Consider the following 9,749-nt stretch of genomic DNA (forward strand, 5'->3'; position numbering starts at 1 on the left):
TCCACATACCTAAACCATACTCTTGGAAAATACTCAAACTGATTCTTAGCCTCCACTTCAAACCTGCTCATGAATAAATTAGCCAAAAATGGAGACAATGGATTACCCATTGCTGTACCTTCCCGCTGTTCAAAAAAGTTGTTATTAAATTGAAAACAATTTTGTTTCATACATAACAATGTAAGCTCAATACTACTAAAACTACTAAACTAAAACTAACTAAAAATACTACTAAACAATATTAAATTCACAACGTTTTGTGAGTTAAAAACTAAATTTAAATCACAAATACAATCTTGTAATAAAATTGAATGTCTCTAGACGTGTTCACAAAACTTGTGTGAATTTACCATAATATATTTAGTAAATGACGCCACGTTACGTGACTTCTTGTGAAGCTGATGCGAATTAGGTAATCGATTGAAAGCGTAGTTAGAGAAAAGACATTTTAATCTAAGCATTTTTTTTTAACAATTTTATTGGAAATCTCAGTGCGTGGGTGATTACTCTTTTTGTAATTTAAGGACAAGTATATTGTTGCGGACACTTGTGGACTAGGCCCAGTAGCGTAACTTCAAATGTGAGGCCCCCCGCAAGATTTTTAGGGGCCCTTATATTAAAATAAAAAAAAAACACTACAAAAAACATAATATAGCTTTATGTAGGTATATCAAGTCATTTAATATATAAAAACAAAAATTTAACTTATTCCACATAAGAAAAAATAATAATAAAGGAACATAAGAAATAAAACATTACAAAATAAATCAACATAAAACAAAACTTAGGTACTAAAAGAAAACTAAATAATAAAAATAAATAAACATAAATAGAAATTTTCTACTAAAAATATGATTCAAATTAAAATAAATTAATAGGAACTAGGAACAAATAAAATGTAAAAAAGGAACAAATAATGCGGGGCCCTCAAAATCACGAGGCCCCCCCCCGCCGCTGCGGGTGCAGCGGGGCCTACGCTACGCTACTGACTAGGCCTACTACTGATTAGACTTTCAATCCACACGGAACTGACTTAAAACGTAACAATATTATATTAATTATGTAGTGTCTGTAAATATAAAGCCAACTCTCTTAGAAAATAAAATATCCATTTATTATAACTATTTCTATCTTAATTTTAGCGATTTTTTAATGTAAACATAATTGTTCAATGATCTTTCTATATCAACATAGTATTATTTATTATTCTTTCAGACTGTGTTTCAAAGAACAAATTTAATGGAGGATCGGAGTACAGGACTCTATACATCCATAGTCTCTAATTTGGTAAGTTGACTGTTTAGATTAAATACCTTTTATATCAATTTTGTTCCTATTTTGGTTAGGCGCAGAATTACAATAAGGTTATTCTAGACAAGAAGAGATAGCAATGAGTATCTTACATACATAAGTTCTGTTTTGTTACTTTTTATTAACCTCTATAATAAATATTATAACTATAAACACGTGTTTTATTAAATTTATTAATATTTACTAACGCTTTGTGAATTTAGAAAAGTAATTGTAAATTCACTATAATAAAATGTTTTAATTTGTTGTTACTCTATAGCAGGGTTTCTTAAACTTTTTACAGTCACGGACCACTTTCGCAATTTGTACAATTCCACGGACCCCTATCAGAAATAATAGGGGAAAATAAAAAAGCCTTATTTACATAAAAAGAAAACGTTTATTAGTAGATTTATTACACGTACACTAGTAAATTAATGAGCAGGATGCTGCTGTTTATTCCCAATGAGAACGTTAAATTGTGGGGTTATCTTCGACAAGGCAAGGGGCATATCATCTGCGACATTCAATCGGTTGCGACTTTTTGTTTATATTGAGACCAGAACCAAGAACCCTGCCTCGGCAAAGGTACGTAGTAGTAGCAAATGGTATCAGAACGGACATATGTAGCTCGCTTGACAAGAAGAGGGTAAGCTTGACTTAAAGAACACCAAAACTCGCCAAGATCTTTTGCATGAAATTCAGCTTTCAAAACTTCTTTTGATCTATCTCATGTCATCTTTAATGAGATCGAGTCGATTATAAATGAACCCCGCACCCACGTTTCATTTTCAAGCGATTCTAAGTTAAAGTAGCCTTCAAAAGAAGTTTGCAATGTATCCAAATACTTAGACACCTCTTTCTGTAGCATTTTTGATACCGTGTTGCCGTCACCTTGTGCTACTAACTTTTCAAACATCGGTAAATTTGCAAAGTTACCAGATTCCACCCTCCTTTTCCAAAGTGGTAGTTTACATATGAAACCTTTCTACCGTTCAGATGCATCCACGATGGGCATCGCAGAGCCCTAAAGAGACAAGTTAATCTCATTCAATTGCGTAAATATATCTGCCAAATACACTAGCCCCCGTACAAAATCTTCGCTCTCAAGATGTTCAGACAGTGAATTTCCTTTATCTTTTAGAAAAAGTATCACTTCTGTCCTCAACTCAAACAATCGCTTTAAGACCAGTCCCCTTGACAGTCAACGAGCTTCTGTGTAGTAAAGCAGTACTTCATGTTCTGACCCCATTTCTTGACAAAGTGTTTTAAACAGGCGGTGCCGCGATGGTTTAAGGCTCTTGCTCTGATGAGGTTAATTATTTTGACACATGTAAACATAACTTCCTTCAGAAATGTAGGTAAAGTCCGTGAAACCAAGGCATGTCGATGTAGGACACAATGAGTTATTATGACATGAGGGATCTCTTTCTTGACCAAAACCGCGAAACCAGACGTATTACCAAGCACTGCGGGAGCTCCATCGGTGCAGATACTACCAAGTTTAGGCCCGTATTTATAGTTGCATCTCGAGACGCCAAGACGGTCTTGGGCTCTCGAGAGCGGAATCCACAGAATACACAAGCAAACGTCATTTTGGAGATTGCAATTTTCATTTTGGAGATTGTCATTTTGGATAGTTTATGTTATCTGTGGATAGTTTCTTAACCTAACTTTTTTAGTAAACAAAATAAATCCCTTGTAAATCCGTTTTGTCTGATTAAACAGTTTTGAATATGTTAGAAGAGTTTGAGGATATTTTGGACCATGTGGAAGAAGAAAATCGTCTTCGAGTTCCAAAAAGATATATACGGGATGCAGGAAATCCAATAGAAATGTTTAGCGAGGGGGGATTTATGCCGATATAGGTTTAACAAGGCTACAATTACAGAAACTATTTTACCTCTTATAAATTGAAGACTTGCAAAAACCTACCAATCGTGGTTTACCCATTCTCCCCGTTATTCAATTACTAATTTGTTTACGGTTTTATACGACTTGTAGTTTTCAGATATTAAATGGAGACATGCTTGGTATTAGCCAACCTACAATAAGCCAGATTATCAAGAGGGTGTCCATTTTAATAGCAGAACATTTGGGTGAATTTGTATGATGCAACCATAAATGGTTGAACAGCATTATTATTCCAATGATACTGCCTTCAGCTTGTGCAGATGATAACAACAAATGGGATACATATATTAAGAATATAGAAAGAGCTATAAATACATCTGTGAATAAATCCACTGGCGAAAAAAACTCCTGAATTATTATATGGATATATTCCGAAGATTGAAGATGGATAAGTGAGATTATTGACGGTAGAGAATGAAAAGTATTCAATTACCTGAAAAATTGAGAAAAGAGGTCAAAGAACATATAGAAATGGAACAAAGGAAGTATAAAAAAATTATGATAAACATATAGATTTAAAGGTATCACAAAGATAGGAGACATGGTCTATATGAAAAGTGCTACTAAATATAAGGGACTATTTACAGTGACACAAGTTCTACCCCATGACACAGAAAAACACATAAACAGAAGTATTTAGAAGAATATGTTTAATGTTTAATGAATACTACTTTTGGTTTATTTAGTTTTGAATAGTTTCATAAATTTTTAAAATCTTTAAATATCATAAATTTAGAATGAATATTTTTTTTATTGTTGTAGGTAATTTTTAAGTTAGTTTTGTTAATTAAGTCTTGGAGACTAAGACATAGTCAGGTTGGACGAGTGTCAGAGAATAAATTAAATTTATAAGTAAAGGCAAAAATTGTCAGTCACTGATTTACGTAGCAGACTAGAAAAAAAAGAATAGAGAAGAATGTCATCTAGACGAGAAGAAATAAGGAAGCAGTAAAAACGCAATAATCATAGAATGTGTATTGTGAAATATTATTCTAAATAAAACTATAAAACATGGAGTATCAACTTTATATAGAGTGGTCAACTCAATAAGAATACAGAATTTACACCAAGGAATAAAATCTTGAAAATTATAGGTATACGGTATACATCCAATATTGTATATTATGTGATATGATATTTATATAAATATTCATGATGAAGAAAATAAAAAGACAATTTTTTTAGTTTTAATGTATTAGTGGGAAAATTCTGTGTGACCAGTTAAAACAAGCACTTAACTGTCTGGTCATAGTGAGCGTAAAACTACTAAGAAATCATATGTTATTTAAGTATAGAAAAACAGTATTTTTATGATAACTAATAATAGACTATAAGAAATTACTTAAAATATGTTACATGTAAATATATAAACACTAACTTAACACTAATAGAAAAGTAAATAAAATTATTATATAGGTACTAGTTACCTTGGAACATTACTTAACATATTACATAATTACTAGATATACATATATTAATACAATAAATACATTAATTTGCAAAATGTTGAATAAGATTTCTTCAAAAATCTAACCCTCTTCCTTTTTATTTATAATTGGAATGTGTAAATTAGCATCTTCAAAATTATCTAAATTTTCCCTTAAACCAATATTATGAAGAACAGCTGTTGCACAAATAATAGCAACAGTTGTTTTGTAAACCTCGGAGAAATGGAAGACGTTTTTACCAAGTCCCAAATAGCCTTTCAACATTTCGCTTTCTTCTATGGGCAAAGTTATACCTGGTTTCTTGTTGATTCCTAGCTGTAGAACAGAAGTCAATAGAATTGGCCTACATCTATATGCATTGTCTCCAAGAAGTAAATCACGAATATCACGCCTTTCCATTAGCATTCTTAAATTACTTCGATTGAATATAGCACTATCATGACTTGACCCTGGATATCCAACTATAATATCCATAATTTCCCTTTTGGGACCTGAACATTTAGACTAAAAAAATTTTTTGCGATTTTGAAATACTTCCACATTATTGCATTATTCTTGATTATCTGGCTTATTGTAGGTTGGCTAACACCACGCAAGTCTCCATTTACCATCTGAAAATTACAAGTCGTATAAAACTGTAAACAAATTAGTAATTGAACAACGGGGAGAATGGGTAAACCACGATTGGTAGGTTTTTGCAAGTCTTCAATTTATAAGAGGTAAAATAGTTTCTGTAATTGTCGCCTTGTTAAACCTATATTGGCATAAATCCCCCCTCGCTAAACATTTCTATTGGATTTCCTGCATCCCATATATACCTTTTTGGAACTCGAAGACGATTTTCTTCTTCCACATGGTCCAAAATATCCTCAAACTCTTCTAACATATTCAAAATTCAAAACTGTTTAATCAGACAAAACGGATTTACAAGGGATTTATTTTGTTTACTAAAAAAGTTAGGTTAAGAAACTATCCACAGATCACATAAACTATCCAAAATGACAATCTCCAAAATGAAAATCGCAATCTCCAAAATGACGTTTGCTCGTGTATTCTGTGGATTCCGCTCTCGAGAGCCCAAGACCGTCTTGGCGTCTCGAGATGCAACTATAAATACCAGCCTTAGTCTTCCAGTCTATATTTTGTTTGTTGAAAAACCTTTTTGTCGTTTCAGAAACATCTGAAGCCTTTGTAGTCTCCAAAAGTGAATTGCCAAAAAGAATTTCTTCTTTAATACTACGTGTGTCTTGTTGTACGTAACGGACAAATAGCAACAGTTAGCCACATTGTGACACATCGGTGCTTTCATCTAATTGAATGCTGAATGGAAACGGTGAAGCAATTAATTCTTCAACAACTTGTAAAACATTTGACGACATTTCAACAACTCTAGAATTACTAACATCGTTTGATAAGGGAACAGCTTCAACTTTGTTTTATTATCCTTACGCGCATCACGTAGTGTTTAGTGATTAAATACCTACTGAATTCGCCGCCATACACTATTTCTTTTCTTAATCAATATGTTTACAGTTAACTGGCGTAATGCGGGGGGACCGCGGACCCCTAATACACATGCGATGGACCCCTACGGGGTCCATGGACCACACTTTAAGAAACCCTGCTCTATAGTAATATTACAAGAAGTTGACGATTTTAAAAGATAAATTTACAATGAATAAGTAAATTTACTATGAGATACACATTTTTTAAATAAATTCACAAAGAATATTGGTGCATATAAAGATATATTAAAACATATTTACATACATGCCACAAATTAGCCATACAGCGATTTTACCGGTAAGGGATGGTAAATTTACTACAATAATCTGTAGCGATGGGAACTATCGAATGAATTAGACTATCGAATGGTTAATGAATGAATGATTTCAACTATCGAATGGTTTTATTCGAATAAAATCATTAATTCATTTGTATACTAAAGCATATGTGACAACCTCGCCGTGCGACCAAATGGTTATCGTTGCGCCACGACTATCGAATGCTTTTGATAAATGAAAAATGAAATTTAGTATTCGTTTGATTTTTGTATGCGTCAGTGCATTATTAGTTCTTCCAAATTTTTATAACTTCGCCGTATAAATACTGTGCTATTTTTGCGTTTATTAAAATAGTTAAAATACTAAAATAGTAGTTATTTTTTAATTTTATTTATTGACGATTGTGTGCATGTGCAGGTGGTCAAAATTTTTCCGAAAATTTGTATGGTTTTCCGTAGTCCGATCTTTCAATTATTTAATTTTATATGGTATATGGTCTATTTTTTAATGGGAAATTTTGAGAAGTAGCAATTTTTAAGAGAGATGAGATGAACTTAGAATTAATTTTAAAAATACATATTTGTATTTTAGATGTTTTAATAATATGAATTAGTTGAACTTAATAATCATATTTAAGTAATGTGGTTAAGTAAATGGTTATCGAACTCAAACTATGGGGTGAGAAAATTAAAATGAAAGTTTTACACGTGTCAATTTAAAAAAAATTAACGATGTTTGTATTTTGTTTATGCTAATTCTCTAACATGTAGTTTTTTGTAAAAGTAAATATAATTTTTAAATAGTAATATAAAGCACCTAATATAAATAATTTTGATTTCAAATTTTTTATTTATATTTTCGTTCCATTACACTGCATGCTTAGAAAATTAATAAATGTTTATATTTCATGATTTTAAAATTTGTTGTTAATATAACAAATTAGTTCTGTAATTATTATTATTTAATAAACCAACGTTGCCAAAAAATTTAGAGACTATATTATTTTTAAATAGGATCTAATATAAATAATTTTGACATCTAATTTGTTGTTTATATTTTGCTACTACTTAAAAGAAATATTTATATTAAATCATTTTAAATTTTGTTGTTAATAGGTATAACAAATTATTACTGTTATTATTATTTATTAAACCGGTCTTTGCTTAAAAACATTAAAAATCATTTTCTTACATCCAAAATAACAAGTATTATTGCAGTGTAACAACAGAATATTAATAAAAAAAATGCAGAATATATAGACATACTATCCCTAACTAACTAAAGCCAAACAATAATATTCTTTGCTAATATCAACTAATACCAAAATATGGCAACAGCGCCCTTCATAATGTATTTTCTGTGTAAATACTAGCACCTCAATAAAAAAATAATGTGTCCTTATCTATATCTGACTCCGCAAAAATCAAAGATGCCGGCATTTCTTTTCATAGCATTGCCACCGACCGCTGACGGGTTTCTCGGAAAGAAACCTACGTCGCCGGGCGACAACTAAAATTCAGTTAATATTTTATTATAATCGATCCTGACGAATAAATGAATTTCATAAATGAATGAATTTTATAAATGAATGGTTTTTGCTGCCGAATTACTAGAATACAATATTTCAAGGCAGATGACGGATCTATTCGATAATTTTTATTCGAATAGTTTTCAACAAATGTTTTCTTACTATCGAATTATTCGAATGAATTGCAACTATCGAATGTTTCGATAGTATTCATTCGATAGTTCCCACTACTAATAATCTGTGGCCAGAGATAACCTTCAATCATCATCATCATCATCATCATTAGCCGTTTGTCGTCCAACTTTGGACATAGGCCTCTCCCAATTCTCGCCACCGATCTCTGTTCTGTGCTGTGCGTGTCCAATGTAGTCCTGCCACTCTTTTGAAATCATCGTACCATCTCATTTGAGGGCGTCCTCTCATTCGCTGTCCTAAGTATGGCCTCCATCGCTGAATTACCGTGTTCCATCTATTGTCGGATTGTCTAACTGTATGTCCTGCAAAGCTCCATTTCAATCGTGCCGCCCTGGCTGTCACATCCTCCACTTTAGTCCGCATCTTATCCAGCTATTTCTTTTTTTATCCTTAAGTTTAACTCCTAACATAATTCTTTCCATGGCTCTTTGGGTCCTCGACAGTTTTTCTATATTTGCCTTTGTAAATGTCCATGTTTGGCAGCCGTATGTAAGGATTGGCAATATGCATTGGTTGAAAATTCTGCTTCTCAAATATTGGGGAAATTTCTGATTTTTGAGTATCCACGATAATTTTCCGAATCCAGCCCATGCCAACTTGCTCCGCCTAGTAATTTCGGCCGTTTGGTTTCTTTTCCTAACTTGATCACCTGTCCCAGGTATATGTATTCTTTAACTGTTTCCAGGGGGATCCGTTGATCGTCACGTTGTTTTGATTTTCGGTATTTGTCATCATTTTTGTTTTTTGTATATTTATCTTTAGGCCAACATTTTCCGATGCGGTTGTCAGCTGGTTTACCATTGCCTGAATTCCCTCAAAAGTGTCAGTAATTAGGACGACGTCATCGGCAAATCTCAAGTGATTTAGTTTTGCCGTTTACATTAATGCCATATTCCGACCAGTCCAGTTTTTTAAAAACATCTTCCATTGCCAAGGTAAACAATTTTGGAGATATCACGTCTCCCTGACGTACTCCTCTCTTAACTTGGATGGGTCTAGTAGTATCTCCTATGTGTATTGTCATTGTTGCGTTCTTGTATATATTATGGATTAAGGTTCTATATCTAACCTTCAATATTGTTATTAAATTCACAAATTATTTTTTTCAGTGTAGACGCATCCTAAAGTCTATCAAAAATAAAAAAAGTGTTCAAAATTGCTATCCATTATTCGCCTTCTCAAAAGACTTTCCCTTCAAATCCCACAAACCAAAAACTCCAAATAAAACTCCCACCTCTATACAACCTCGCAAATAATAACCGGCACCACGTACCTTTACAAATATACACATATATAGAGTCCTCCAAAACTTTGGCAGTTAGTAAAAGCCCAATCGTGAGATTGTTTCCCAATAGAAGTTAAAGGGGGGTTATGTAGGGACACTCCCCCCTATCCCCTAGTCCACTAATCCCTCCCCCAGCACAACGGGGTTCGGAAAATGCGAGCTAGCGCTGCTGGTTGCCTGTTAATTATGAGAGAAATCTACGGCAAAGGTCTGGAAAATTTAATTTTGGGGGGAGTTGGGAGTTCGGTTTTAACCGTAGGGGTGTAGGTAAGGTGGGGACAAAGGGGGGAATGTTGTAGAATTGT

At 32.8% G+C, this 9,749-nt stretch overlaps 1 long non-coding RNA gene across 1 annotated transcript; it reads left to right on the forward strand.

Annotated features, from left to right (window-relative positions):
• Positions 1-2,995: 2,995 nt before the first annotated feature.
• Positions 2,996-4,843, forward strand: LOC115884857. The gene is made up of 2 exons (XR_004050621.1): positions 2,996-4,298; positions 4,390-4,843. It is a non-coding gene; the product is annotated as an uncharacterized LOC115884857 (long non-coding RNA).
• The last annotated feature ends 4,906 nt before the right edge of the window (positions 4,844-9,749 follow it).

This window comes from Sitophilus oryzae, unplaced genomic scaffold, assembly GCF_002938485.1.
Source record: "Sitophilus oryzae breed Bouriz unplaced genomic scaffold, Soryzae_2.0 scaffold_358_pilon_pilon, whole genome shotgun sequence".
Classification (NCBI taxonomy): Eukaryota; Metazoa; Arthropoda; class Insecta; order Coleoptera; family Curculionidae; genus Sitophilus; species Sitophilus oryzae.